The sequence below is a fragment of the Schistocerca nitens genome, chromosome 9 (assembly GCF_023898315.1).
Source record: "Schistocerca nitens isolate TAMUIC-IGC-003100 chromosome 9, iqSchNite1.1, whole genome shotgun sequence".
NCBI classification, from domain to species: Eukaryota; Metazoa; Arthropoda; class Insecta; order Orthoptera; family Acrididae; genus Schistocerca; species Schistocerca nitens.
In genome coordinates this window covers 494,647,266-494,662,871 of record NC_064622.1, presented here as the reverse complement: position 1 = coordinate 494,662,871, position 15,606 = coordinate 494,647,266, and the positions used below count along the sequence as shown (strand labels likewise).

At 45.2% G+C, this 15,606-nt stretch overlaps 1 protein-coding gene and 1 non-coding gene across 2 annotated transcripts in view; both read left to right on the top strand.

Annotated features, from left to right (window-relative positions):
- LOC126203023 (scavenger receptor class B member 1-like) overlaps positions 1–15,606 on the top strand; it is a 196,331-nt gene that overhangs the window by 17,837 nt on the left and 162,888 nt on the right. The window lies entirely within an intron of this gene.
- Positions 2,203–2,277, top strand: Trnas-cga (transfer RNA serine (anticodon CGA)). The gene has a single exon. It is a non-coding gene; the product is annotated as a tRNA-Ser (tRNA).

Below are 15,606 nucleotides of genomic sequence, written 5' to 3'. Positions count from 1 at the left end.
TTAAGCAGTTCTAAGTTCTAGGGGACTGACGACCTCAGCAGTTAAGTCCCATAGTGCTCAGAGCCATTTTTGAACACAGTAATTCACTGCCTAAGTACACCCCCACGAACACGATGCCCTTCCATTGAATAGAGAAAGAGTCATACCAGTCGAAGTAAGTAGTTTCTCCTCATCTTCTTTCTGCATCCTGTGCTACTCCAATTGAGCAAACGGCGTAGGTGAAATCGACGGTGTGCAGTTGTAATTGGAGCCGAGCCGGTACTTGCTCAGTTGCCGTAATTGGAAGAGGACTGCCGCACGAAACCCAGTTTTACCTTACCTCGTCACGAAAGGTACAGTCTCTTTATTTGGAACGCCGAGCGCGCGCGCACTTGTCTGTGTGTATGTGTCTGTTGTGTGTGTGTGTGTGTGTGTGTGTGTGTGTGTGTGTGTGTGTGTGTGTGTGTGTGTGTACGGAAACGCTAATATGATTATGAATCTAAATCACTTCGACTCATTCGTATCTTCCATACTCACATTTTATGTTTGTGTTCAATAACTAGTTTCCAAGAACACATTATTGATTCTGTCGGAGTCAGTAATTTTCAGATGTGACGTACAGAGAGGACGGCAGGCACCTAACGGAACGTTTTGACGAGGAGCAGTGTGTGACTAAAGCGCCAGCTATCACCCTCTCAATACAGGATGAACTCTAATAAAACCGACAAACCTTCAGGGTCCTGGCTGCAGATGGAGGAAAAAGGTCCTATGAACATGTGTCCGGAAATGGAAGAGTTTGTGCAACAACAACAGATTGTCCCGCAACACTGTACAGTGCTGCATCGCATCCACAACACATGTTCAAACTGGCCTCCGTGGGATTGCAGTTGGCGGGTGTAGCAGCGGTTGACATGCAGGATATACATAATCGTGCTTTGGCTTACACCATCTTGGCAGACCACTTACCTGGAGCTTGTCCTAGGGCTCGTCTCAATAACTTGTAGAATCCGGTCCCGTAAATCTGGTGTATGCAAGCCGCGCGGGGTAGCCGCGCGGTCTAGAGCGCCTTGACACGGTCCTCCTTCGGGCATGGGTGTGTGTGTGTGTGTGTGTGTGTGTGTGTGTGTGTGTGTGTTGTCCTTAGTTTAAGTTAGATTAAGCAGTGTGTAGGCGCAGGGACCGATGACTTCATCAGTTTGTTCCCATAGGATCTTACCACAAATATCCAAATTTTCAGATGTATGCACAGTCCTCCACCTCCCTGCACGTTCGTCCGTCTGAAAGAGCTCATGGTCACACAAACTCTCAAAAAAGGCTTGAAATGTTGTGTGACGTGGTTGGTACTTGTTTTTGTGTAGCCGTGTTGCCTCTCGACCGTTTCCGTCTACTTGGCTGCACGCAAACACCATCTCGGCTTCTTTCAGAGATAAATGCCGGACCATTCTGCTGCTTACAGTAACGCTGCGTCAGTCACACAGCGTGGAACACACGGCACGTGGTCAGAGGAACTCTCATTTGTCAGCGCCACCTATCGTGGCAACAATGCATTTCGAGACACGTGTTCATGGTTTTTTTTTTTTTTTCCTGCCTTTCAAGTCAGGATCCGTTCCTACAGTTTGTTGGTTTCATTAATATTCATGCAGTACTTCAGATCGGTAGATGCCATAATTCTCCCAAAATATTGAAATACAAATGTAAACAAGAACACTGTTTTGTGCTTGGGACGCAATGTCACCTTTCTACAACATTACCCTTTCTTATCAAATACACTACTGGTCATTAAAATTGGTACACCAAGAAGAAATGCAGATGATAAACGGGTATTCATTGGACAAATATATTATACTAGAACTGACATGTGATTACATTTTCACGCAATTTGGGTGCATAGATCCTGAGAAATCAGTACCCAGAACCTCGAACTCGGGACCTTTGCCTTTCGCGGGCAAGTGCTCTACCAACCGAGCTACCCAAGCACGACTCACGCCCCGTCCTCACAGCTTTACTTCTGCCAGGAAGTTTCATATCAGCGCACACTCCGCTGCAGAGTGAAAATCTCATTCTGGAAACATCCCCCAGACTGTCGCTAAGCCATGTCTCCGCAATATCCTTTCTTTCAGGAGTGCAAGTTCTGCAAGGTTCGCAGGAGAGCTTCTGTTAAGTTTGGAAGGTAGGAGACGAGGTACTGGCAGAAGTAAAGCTGTGAGGACGGGGCGTGAGTCGTGCTTGGGTAGCTCAGTTGGTAGAGCACTTGCCCGCGAAAGGCAAAGGTCCCGAGTTCGAGTCTCGGCCCGGCACACAGTTCTAGTCTGCCAGGAAGTTTCATATCAGCGCACACTGCGCTGCAGGGCGAAAATCTCATTCTAGAACCTGGATTCATTCGAAAAAATGACGTTTTGCCATTCGTGCACCCAGGTTCTTCGTTGACTACACCATCGCAGGCGCTCCTGTCTGTGATGCAGCGTCAAGGGTAACCGCAGCCACGGTCTCCGAGCTGGTAGTCCATGCTGCTGCAAACGTCGTCGAACTGTTCGTGCAGATGGTTGTTGTCCTGCAAACGTCCCCATCTGTTGACTCAGGGATCGAGACGTGGCTGCACGATCCGTTACAGCCATGCGGATAAGATGCCTGTCATCTCGACTGCTAGTGATAGGAGGCCGTTGGGATCCAGCACGGTGTTCCGTTTTACCCTCCTGAACCTACCGATTTCAAATTCTGCTAACAGTCATTGGATCTGGACCAACGCGAGCAGCAATGTCGCGATACGAGCCATCACAACAACGTTTCACCAGGCAACACCGGTCACCTACTGTTTGTGTATGAGAAATCGGTTGGAAACTTTCCTCATGTCGGCACGTTGTAGGTGTCCCCACCGGCGCCAACCTTGTGTGAATGCTCTGAAAAGCTAATCATTTGCGTATCACAGCATCTTCTTCCTGTCAGTTAAATTTCGCGTCTGTACCACGTCATCTCCGTGGTGTAGCAATTTTAATGGCCAGTAGTGTACATATGTCGCAGTCTATAGCGACATTTGTGCACATATAAAATAAATTAAGTACTGATCGAAACTCATTGATTAAATACAACAATATTCACTGCATCTTACACCGTTAAAATAACCGAAAATAATGTAAATAAGACGAAATCACGGACCAACGCCTCCCGCTGGTGGGCTAAAATACTCGTACATAGATGTAAAAAATAAAAAATAAATAAAAAGTCTGAATGACTGTCCAGCTTCAGAGTTTATCGTCCTTCTCCGGACGTTCCCATAGCGGTGCGGCCAAATTCTGTAAAACTGGAGTCCGGTCGTCCTTGGCGACGGTGAGAGGACTCCACGCTTATCGCGGCGTCGTCGTCCTTGTCAGCAGTGCCTACGTCTGTGTCTGCTTCCCCGGAAGAAGGACTCAAGGTTCCGTGTGTGCTACAGGAGTGTCCAATTTCGCAGATAAACATGCATTCCGCAGTAAGTGCTGAAACGTGACCTCGAGGCGCACCTGTGGTCTCTGGCGGGTTTTCTGCTCGTCCCTGAACTGTAGTGTAACGGTAACAGACTCCACGCCTTTAGCAGCACACCACTCGGTGGGTGGTTGGACCTTATGCCTGTCTATACTGCCCCACCGCAGCCTGCGAGGCGCTACTAGGAGTGATCTAGTGAGAGCGTCTCTATTTCGTCAGCGCGTAAACTTACTACACTGAAAAGTTTTTGTTTGTTTGTTTTCCAGTATTTCCGTCGTACAGCTCACTTCATTCCCAGCAACCTCGCCAGCGGAGACGTGCGCGGCAGTTTGCATGCATCGAGCTCTGTGTATGCCGAGAAGCCCGCCGCGGGACGTTCACTGGACGCTGCTGTGCCCGCAGTGGACAGCGAGGACATTAGCGGCGCGGCACTCAGTCACGGCGACAAGGCCGCGCTCTTGCGTAAGACAATGTCCCGTAGAGCTGCCGGAGTCGCGGAATACAGGGAAGCGCGTAGCTCTCGTGCGCGATTCCAGCACTGAATACGCTGTGCGCACCACCTATTGCGATTTGGCCGCCGACTACGTCCGCTCAACACGACCTAGTCGTGCTGAACTCGCTTTTTCAGCCGGTCGGGGTGGCCGTGCGGTTCTAGGCGCTTCAGTCTGGAGCTGCGTGAGCGCTACGGTCGCAGGTTCGAATCCTGCCTCGGCATGGATGTGTGTGATATCCTTAGGTTAGTTAGGTTTAAGTAGTTCTAAGTTCTAGGGGACTGATGACCACAGGTGTTAACTCCCATAGTGTTCAGAGGCATTTGAACCATCTGAACTCGCTTTTGCTTCTGTTCTGTCTCGTAGATTTCTGGGGTCAAAGACATACGAGGTGTGGCTAGAAAAAAACCGGACTAGTACTGGTGAAACAATAAAACGAATGCAATAAGGCTGAAAGTCGCGTGGCCTGTCACGTGACTCTCGCTCCGCCTACTGCTCGAGTTTCATCTGCCTCCTGCACTCAGTCTGCCCGTGGCGTCTGTTTTAAGTAGTTGACGTTTTGTCTGTGCGTGTTAACATCAAATTTTGTTTCAAACTAGGAAAATCTGCAAGTGAAATGTTTGTAATGTTACAACAAGTGTACGGCGATGATTGTTTATCGCGAACACAAGTGTTTGAGTGGTTTAAACGATTTAAAGATGGCCGCGAAGACACCAGTGATGACACTCGCACTGGCAGACCATTGTCAGCAAAAACTGATGCAAACTTTGAAAAAATCGGTAAACTTGTTCGACAAGATCGCCGTTTAACAATCAGAGCAGTGTCTGAGTTAACAGGAGTTGACAAGGAAAGTGTCGAACAAGTTTACCGATTTTTTCAATGTTTGCATCAGTTTTTGCTGACAATGGTCTGCCAGTGCGAGTGTCATCACTGGTGTCTTCGCGGCCATCTTTAAATCGTTTAAACCACTCAAACACTTGTGTTCGCGATAAACAATCATCGCCGTACACTTGTTGTTCAAATGGTTCAAATGGCTCTGAGCACTATGGGACTCAACTGCTGTGGTCATAAGTCCCCTAGAACTTAGAACTACTTAAACCTAACTAACCTAAGGACAGCACACAACACCCAGCCATCACGAGGCAGAGAAAATTCCTGACCCCGCCGGGAATCGAACCCAGGAACCCGGGCGTGGGAAGCGAGAACGCTACCGCACGACCACGAGATGCGGGCACACTTGTTGTAACATTACAAACGTTTCACTTGCAGATTTTCCTAGTTTGAAACAAAATTTGATGTTAACACGCTGTTCTTTCTGTACACTCAACATTTTCCGACGCACAGACAAAACGTCAACTACTTAAAACAGACGCCACGGGCAGACTGAGTGCAGGAGGCAGATGACTCTCGAGCAGTAGGCGGAGCGAGAGTCACGTGACAGGCCACGCGACTTTCAGCCTTATTGCATTCGTTTTATTGTTTCACCAGTACTAGTCCGGTTTTTTTCTAGCCACACCTCGTAAAGCGTGCTTGCTAAGCGAGTCTCGCTAATTTCACATACATGTACCGATTTCCCAAAGCGAATAATATCGTTCCGTCTGTCATGCGTTCGGCCACTCCACGTTGTCTCGTAGCTCTCGGTGCGTTCATCCTCTCTTTCAGCTCTTCCAAGTAATCATTCATCCTATGCTTTCTCCACTTGCGCAGTCTCATGACGTAGCGCTCGTCAGTAGATCACTATACTACGCCATTTCGTCAGGAAATATTTTTAGGGGTTTTTTAGTTTTTCCTTCATGTTTGCGCAGTGGTTAGCACACTGGACTCGCATTTGGGAGGACGACGATTCAATCCCGCGTCCGGCCACCCTGATTTAGGTTTTCCGTGATTTCCCTAAATCGCTGTCGGCAAATGCCGGGATGGTTCCTTTGAAAGGGCACGGCCGACCTCCTTCCCCGTCCATCCCTAAACTGATGAGACCGATGACCTCGCAGTTTGGTCTCTTCCCCGAAAACAACCCAACCCAGCCCAACCTTCATGTTTATTGGCTACCAATTCCCGGTAATATTAAAACCATCTCTCGTCCAAGCAGCGCTGTTAAATTATGCAGGGTGAACGTTAATAAAACCGAAAAACTGCAGGGACGGATTCGCGATTAGAAATAGAGGAAAAAAGGTCCTGTGAATATGTGTCCGGAAATGGATGATGTGCGTGCAACGACAACAGATCGCCCCGGGACACATTACAGTGCTGCATCCCACCCACGTCACAACTGATGTTCAAAGTGGCCTCCGTGAGCTTGCAGGTGACAGATAGTAGCTGTTGTCATGCAGGATGTATATAATCGTACTTTGGTTTGCACCATGTTGGCAGACTACTTGCCATGATATTGTACGAGGGGCGTTCAGAAAGTAAGCTCCGATCGGTCGCGAAATGGAAACGACTATGAAAATCCGATAAAGCTTTGCACAGATGTGTTGGGTAGTGTCTCTAGTATAACCCCAGTTAGCATCACGTCGCTCTTCTCATTTCTGAGCTCGCAGTGAGTGCGTAAAGATGTCTAGAAAATAGTGTCTGCCGCCAAGTACGAGGGCCTGGTGAGAAATTTCGCCTGAAGCTATGCAGCTAACATTACATAACTGTCGTGCTGTTTCTTCTTCAAGACAATTCTCAGCCGCATTCTGCAGGGGCAATGAAGATGCTCCTGCATCGTTTTCAAATGGAAATGTTAGATTACCCACAATACAGTCCGCAATTGTCTCCCCCTGAGTTTCATCTCTGGTCACATGAACCGCTGTCTTTGAAGACAACATTTTGACACAGACAACGGGGTGTAGGCCAGCGTGGAGAATTGGCGGAAAGCACTGGCAGCTGCCTTCTATGATGAGGCTATTGAAAAGTTGGTACAACGCTATGACAAAAGTCTAAGTCAGAACGGCGACTACGTAGAGAAGTAGCTGAAAGGTGTAGCTAATTGTTACAAGTAAAACATTTCTGATGTTCACTGTGGTTTCAATTTGGCAATCAATCGGAGCTTACTTTCTGAACAGGCCTCGTACTAGGGTTCGTCTCAGTATCCTGTAAATCTGGTGTACGCACAGTCCGACGTCTCCCTGCACGTTCGTCTGTCTGAAAGGAGCCATGATACCACAAACGCCCAAAAAGAGCTTGAAATGTTTTGTGATGTGGTTGGTGTCTGTGACGGCGTGTGTTTTGGTAAAACCCTGCTGCCTCTTGCCGTTTCTGTTTGCTCGTTTGCACCCACACCATTTCTCCTTATTCACGACACAAATACCGGACCATTCTGCTGTTTACAGTACGCTCCGTCAACCTCACAGCCTGCAACACACGGCACGTGTTCAGAGGAACCGTCGTTCGTCTCCGTCATCTACCGTCGGAAAGATTCATCTCCGGACACATGTTCATAGGAGCTTTCTTCCACAATTTCCAGTCAGTAACCCGTCCCTGCATTTTGTCGGTTTTATTAACGTTCACCCTGTATATACGTTCTACACATTCCTAGGATATGAAACAGGCACGGGGCAGATACTGATTTCCATATGAACCTCTAGGTACACATTCGAAAACGAAGAGTTTGCGCAGAGCTACAGCTGAACACACGTACCACAATATGTTCCGCTATCGCACTTCTCAGGGAAATTTTTTAGCTAAATAGTGATTTGTCGTAATTAATTAATTTGAAACCAGCTCGCTAACGTCTTTATGTTCACACCGAGGCTAACGTTTTAGGTCACACGCTCTCTGTATTACCACTCGTGGTCCACATCGCATTCCACAATTATGAGTACAGCATTGTTGGGAAATTCTCGCAACGTGAGTTAACTGAATAGAAATTTAATAATTTCCGCAGATATACAGTGGATTAATGTACATATGCAAAAGTGGGTTTTCATTCAAGGTTTTATCTAGCACCCAGTGTGTATCCTGTAATTTTATAATGGGGTAGAAACACCCAGCATATGCTGGCACAGTAGCTGAGTCAAGGAATCAACGATCAACTTGAACGGATGTCTTGTGACACCAGCATACGTCTGAGACCAATCTGCTGGACACTGTGGAAAATATCAGCCGCCATCCACCTTCCCTCAGCCAACTTTTGTGTACCGAAAACGATCTGAAGGTAGTGAAAATCAGTTCACCTCAGCACATCCAGTGTTACAGAACGACAGTGTGTCCAAAGCTACAGAGAAGCACCTCCGCAAGAGTTTTTATCGAAAACACTGTGCTATACGGCGCAGAAGTGTAGACACAGTCAAAAACGATTAAATAAAGGCTCTACGTGACGGAAATGACGTTTTCGAGATGGCGTTGCAAAACACAGTAATGGGTACGGTAAGAAATGCAGACATCAACAGAATGAAAGAGATAGTACTTCCATTAGTCTTATCAGTATTCAGTACCAGTCACTCTTGCTTATACAAGTCAATATTCTTTTTGTATGTAGGCCTATTTTGTATACGGTAGTGTTCATTTGATATTTCCGTTGTTACTTGTATTTGGTTGCGAGTGTGTCTGTTCCCGTTACTTACCAGTCTCACTGTGCTACGTCTGATGCCGCGTTATTTTGATATTTTAAATTATTTATTCAGTTCGTTGGCGTGTTCTTATTGACAGATACTGATACTGACCCTTTTTTATTGCAGTCGGCTTTCTGAATGATAATGAGGACCGTTACACATAGAAGTACGTTGTGTGAATCTTTCTGGTAATATTTTTCTTTTTCATTTTTGAATATTGAACTAAATTTCCAGTGTATGTCAAACTATTTTTCCTTATTTTTGTTTCTGTTACCAGTGATCTAACCTTTAGATGGCTACATGTAGTTAAAATATGGTCTCTTTTTCCATTTCCAGTCGGCCCTTAATTGTGAGAGAAAAAGAGCCACACACACTGTCACTGTTTCATGTGATTTCGTAAATCCACCTTCCTGTAGCAGCGCTACATAAATCCATCCAAATAAGCAATTAAATTTCTTTCAAGTAGTTTTTCCGTGTGCCTTTAATTTCATCCTAAAGCTTTTCTCGCAAATATTGCTTACATATTTAAACATTGCTCAAACGTTGTCGACTGTTCACTGCAATTTCACAACGTTTTCTCCTTCACTTCAGATAGCCTTGACATTTTGAACACAATACTTACAAGAAAGTTATTACTACTAACAGGTTTTTCTGGAATATGTGTAATCTCGCAACATACATCAAACACTGTCAGCGTAAACAGCTCTTGTTGGTTCAACTCAAGTTTCCAGTGTAGACGATGTTATTTCCTTTGGATGCTATTCATATTCGTAAAAATTTTATGCCAATAATTTGAAGCTAGGCGTGTAAATTTAAACATGTAATTTCGGAAAACAGCGTCAACAGTAACAGACTAGAACAATTAGTCGTAGCAGATAAGGCTACGCAAAGCCCATACCTCAGTTTCAGTAATTCAGCAGCTGGCTGCTCTGGGGACAAGTAACAGCTTTCTGTGGCTGACTTTGTTGCGTAGGTGGGTTGTTGTCCCGCCGTTAACTGCTGTGCGGTGCGGTAAAAAAGTTGTTACATTATTTTCAGATAAATTTTTATATTGCCAAAATAAACTATCGCTCAAGCAGTAATGAGCTTATGAAATTTAATGTCACACCATCATGTACTATAACGTATTGTCATTCTTGTGACATAACCAAACGTTGGCGTTCCTACAAGCCGTTTCCCTGTGCAGACAAAAACTGCAGTCGCTTAATACTCATTGCAGCAAGGGCAAAACTGCGCAGCGTTTAAATCACACTTGAATATAAACCTCTCCAGAGTAAAATTCAACAGGCATCTACAATTGAACCCCAGCGACACCGCCGGCCGTGGTGGTCTAGCGGTTCTAGGCGCTCAGTCCGGAACCGCGCGACGGCTACGGTCGCAGGTTCGAATCCTGCCTCGGGCATGGATGTGTGTGATGTCCTTAGGTTAGTTAGGTTTAAGTAGTTCTAAGTTCTAGGGGACTGCTGACCACAGATGTTAAGTCCCATAATGCTCAGAGCCATTTGAACCCATCGACACCAAGTACCTTGGTTTCCAGTTCCTTTGGCAAGAATATAATATCGCCAAAAACAACAGAAAGGGCAAAAGTCAGAAATGGTGTCCAGGGGCCAGTACAAAAAACCAACTCATATCTCTAATCGCAGTTAAGAGAAAAAGAAAGAATGAACAAAACACAAAACTATTTAATTCTGATCAAACAAACAAAAATGCAGTAAATCTACAAACTTTTCATTGTTCAACTGTATTCACAAGTACAAAGCAATACTTGACTTTTTCAGTGGTTACTGGTAGAATCTTTTATACATTATGAATGAAAACCACACTTGTGTAATATTCTACAATATTAATTATTTTACAAACCGATTTTGGCAGCCGAAAACTGGTTAGTTAAATAATTTAAAAAATAGAATATTGCAGAAGAATGGTGTGTTTTTCATTTGTAAAACTACAATAATCCTCCATCTACAGACTGAATTTAATGCCTAAAGTGCAAACAGTGTTGACATGACCCTGCTTCATTTATGATCATTGTTAAGTAGCATTTCCTCTGATTAGAGTAATTTCGCAGGATTTTGTGTATTTTTCTCTGCCTTGTTCATGAGCATCAGAATTTTTCATTAAGTCAAACTGCTTGCTGAAAAACTGATTACGTTATACGACTGCATACTGAGAATTAAATGAAAAGAAAAAAATATATTTTTTTTTCATTTTAGCAATAATGCCAAATCTTAACGCACTAGAAACGCACCATTATCTCATGTATTTTCATGGACTTTCTTTCGAATTATGCTCTACAGTTTAAATTTTACATACCCCTTTCAGACAATGTTATATGTATTATAGCTATAAGTCAGACGAAATGCCAGTCAAAATATTACTGCTGTTCGGAAATTCCCTTCAGTACATCTCCATTCAAACTGTAAGTGCGCAATCTTACTCTGTATTACTTTATTGATTAGACATTGGAAATCTGCCACCTTTTAAAAACTTCAGTAGAAGAACTGTGCCTCTGTTTACTTCAGATGTCCGCATATTGCAATATCTGGCTCTCTACTGTAAGTTAAGGGTGAGCAAGAACGATTTTGTGAGAGAGTTTTTGAACTTTCAATCTTCTTCATGCTCGTCTCTACACTGATCTATGTGGCTCGCTGATGCTGTGAACGTAGGGTACGTACGGGTGCTCTCACCCACCAGGTCAGGTGTTACAGTCCCCATCCTTGACTTTAAGGTGTTAAAAACTTGAGTTCGTTTCCTTACCGATCGTCGAAATCTCCTATTAATGCTGGCATATAGCATTTTCTTCCTCGATCGTTTTTTACTGATACCAAACATGCCACACTCCCTCCTAGTTGATGTAACATATATTCATAACTAAATCCACGGCCTAGACAGTACTTTTTGCAATCTTAGCCCTGTTTCTTAATTTCCGGGAAGTCTTCGATGTAAAGTGCCGCCATGGTAAATACGCCGCCGACTATTAAAACAGCAAAAGTGGGAAGGATAGCTGATAACAAAAGTTTACTTATTCTTTACATACAGTACAATCGGAAGAAATCATCATGAATCTTTTAGGCATTTTGCATTTATGCGGGGTGCGAAATTTATGACACAGACAAGGAGTCTAACTGCGCTTCGGTAAACGGCTACGTCATTCCGCGCTGTTTCAACTCTGTGCTAGAGTTCATCAGTGGTGGTGCCAGTCTGTCGGCAACACTCGTCTACATGTTTTCAGTATGTGGAAAATGCACTGCCTAGTGCGGCAGTCGAACACCCTCTATGTGGGAGTAGGTCGCGGCATCTCAGGCAGCAGGGGGTCTTGTTGAAAGGTAACGTCACAGAGACCTCAAAGATAGGTCGCAGCCACCGGCCATAAGACGTCAAAAATGTATTCCCATGACAGTCGTGAGATCCTAACAAAAGCGAGCAGCATTATCGCAAAATGATAATGTGCGTTTCGATAACCCGCGACGCTGCCACTGTGGAATTCTGATCCCTCCTACGCGTGGCATAACACGAACATCGCACGAACAGCCAACAGTCAAATGCGATTTCGAAACGAGAAAGCAGCTCTGGAGTCTCTGGCTGCATACAGAATTTATCGCTACAAACTGGCCTCTCAGTAGCGTCCCTCCACAGAGCTGGTCTGCTCAAACTCTACTGAAACCTTACAGAGTAAACGTACTGCATCGACCGACCGATTAGATTGCTAGCAGAACAGTCGATTCTGAAGTTCTAAAAATACTTTTACATGAAGAGCCTCTGCATGGCGTGAAAACAAGAGTGTAGAGTGCGACCGATCTTTCTCGATGAAAGCACAAACTACCTCAGACACGTATGTGAAAAACACAGTAGAACAGAGCGAATATTTCACTCTGGAAAATGCAAGGATACACAGCGCCAGTGATTCAATGGCTGTGTTACGAAGCGTTTCCCATTACTGGAAGTTCCCTCGTAACACGAGCGTCAATCGCTCTGTCAATGCCCCATCGTCAGTCTCCAGCTTCAGTTAGTGAGCAGCTCTGTGGATAGACGCTTTTGACACACCAGTGTGAAGTCACGAGTGGCGCAACGCATTTCACGTGACACACACTGCCTGATCAAAAGCAGTCCGATGCCCTACACGATGAGTCGACCAGCAGGTCTCACCAGAGGCGGCGAGTACTGTGCTGTCGGTGGGTCGCTTCGGAGAGCTCTTTGACTTCGAAGGCGGAACAATCGCTGGAGGTCACCAGAGTAACAGGTCCATCAGCCACATTTCAACCCGTCTAAAGATGCCTAGGTCGACCGTTGGTGAGATAAATGTGAAGTGGAAACGCTAAGGAGCCACTACAGCTAAACAAGGAAGACCTCATTTACTGACGGGCAAGGGCCGCCGAGCAATGCGGATGGTGGGTGTAGAAAATCGCGTGAAATCAGAGGAAACAATCACTCGCGATTTGCAGTGCTAGCAGCAGTCCAGCTCGTGCAGTCGCTGCGAGTAGCGAGTTAAAAACACAATGGGGTACAATGGTCGATCAGGTCTTGGTTGGTTGGTTGGTTGGTTGGCTGATTTGGGGCAGGGGACCAAACAGCGAGGTCATCGGTCCTCTTGGATTAGGGAAGGGTAGGGAACGAAATCGGCAGTGCCCTTTCAAAGGAACCATTCCGGCATTTGCCTGAAGCGATAAAGGGCAACCGCGGAAAAACTAAATCAGGACGGCCTGACGCGGGTTTGAACCGTCGTCCCCCGCAGTCAACGCAAAGTGACGCTTAAGGTGGAGTAAAGAGCAAAGCCACTGAACAGTGGATGATCGGAAACTAGTGATTTGTAGACATGAATCATGCTGTACCCTGTGGCTCTGGTCATCCGACGGAATGGATGGGTTTGATGAATGCCTGGAGAACGTTACCTGCCATCATCTCTAATAGCAACAGTGAAGTACGGAGGGCGCAGTATGACGATATGGCAGTGATCTTAATGCGTAGATTGTTTTCTGCTTGTTGCACTTAAGAAAACGCTAAATGCGGAAGGATACCAACACATTACACAGCGTTGTGTAGTGTATATACTAGAGAGGCAGCTCGGAGAGGATGTTTTTTTTTATCAGAGTGGCAATGCATCTTGTCATAAAGCAGCTACTGTGGAGCGGTAGTTTATGCACAATAACATTCCTGAAATGCACTTGCCTCTCTAGAGTTCCCACGCGAACCCAGTGGAACACTGTTGCTATGTGCTAGAACGTCGACTTGGCTCCAGACCTCAGCGCCCAACACTCTCTAGTTTCGGTTCTTGAGGAAGAATGGCTGCCATTCCTCCACAGACATTCAAACACCTCACTGAAAGTGTGGATACTAGAGCTCTAGCCGTCATAAAGACGAAGGGTGGACGTACCTCATATTAATGTCAAGTGTAATTGATATCTGGACATTTGATCACCTAGTGCTTTTACATTTGAAGATTTTGAGAAATGTTTTTACCGTGTTAACTGGGATACAATTTTTGAAATACTGAAAGTAGTAGCAATAAAATACGGAGAGTGAAAGGTTATCTACAAAATGTACAGAAACCAGACTGTAGTTCTAAGAGTCGAAGGTCGTAAAAGGGAAGCAGTAGTCGGCAACGGAATGAGTCAGGGTGGTAGGCTCTGCCTGATGTCATTCAAGCTGTGCTTTTAGAACGCAGTAAAGAAAACCAAACAGAAATTTCGAAAGCGAATTAAAGTTCAGCGAGAAGAAACAAGTACTTCGAGGTTCGCCGATGACATTGTAATGCTATCGGGGACGGTAAAGAACTTGGAAATTAGCTGAACAGAATAGATAGTATCTTGCAAAGGCGTTAGAAGATGAACATCAACAAAAGTAAAGCGAGGATAATGGAATAAAATCGAAGTAAATAAGGCACGCGGGATCAAAGACTCAAAGTAGTACGGTAGACGAGATTTGCTATTTCTGCACCAAAATAACTGATCATGGCCGAAATAGAGAGGATATAAAATGTAGCCTGGTTGAAGCAAGGACTTCGTTTCTGAAAATAAATTTGTTGACCTCAAATATAAATTTAAGAGGTGTTTGGAGTGTAGCCTTTTACGGAAGTGAAAGGCGGACGATAAACAGTTGAGATAAAAGTAGAGTAGAAGCTTTTGAAACGTAATGTTACAGAAGGATGCTGAAGATTAGAAGGGTAGACCGTATAACTGAAGGGGAAGTACATAATCGAAATGGGAAAGAAAGATATTTACGGCACAACTTGACCGAAGGAACATGTCGGTAGATAGAAAACGCAGAGAATCGTCAAGGAATCAGCAGTTTGGTAATAGAAGTATCGGGTGATAAAAATTGCAGAGCCAAACCAAGGCTCAACCACAGAAAGATGGTGCATATACATGAAGGCTGCAGATGAAGAGGCTAACGTGAGAGCTGCATCTTCGACTGCAATACAACAACAACAACAACAACAACACCGACAACAGCAGCAGCAACACAGTCATTCTCATAACGTGCTATTCGAGGAGGGAGGGTGTTGAACCTCGTACAATATAACAATATGCTCACTCCTCCACATGCAGTATTAGGTGCCTTGCGGAGTAATGTTATTGACGTATCGATGTCCGGCGTATTTTCATCACAGAGAGCGTCACTTTAAAGTCATATACAGTACGTTAGCCAAAAAGATAGACCTTAGCAGAAATACAGCGTTCAAAACACAGCGAGGGAGTTTGGTTTCAGACTTTGCTGACTTTCGGGACCCGTCTTGTTCACCTCGCGGTTTCAGGGCGACCTTAACACCGAAACGCCGCCAGTGCTCCACGCGTGAATGTCGCTGAAGGTTCCGCGGCGAAAAAACTATCGTATGACACAGCCGAGAAGGCCGGTTGACACGTAACCACTCAACCACCCGCCGCCTCATTTGCAAGACCCCCACTCCGTCGAACAATCTATGTATCAGAAAAATGCAGCAACCGTTTAAGTCACGACGGAGGTGTCAAAAACTTGCCAGTGGACAAGTAGGGCATCCTTGTAGACAATGCAGCATATGATGTAACAGCCGTGAATAGCTTGCTATCAAGTATCACGACAGGATGGGGATAAATTGTTAACACTTTGCCGTCAATGTCAGCTAGTATTAGCGCTGACTGAATCTCCTGAACAGTGACATCTCGCTG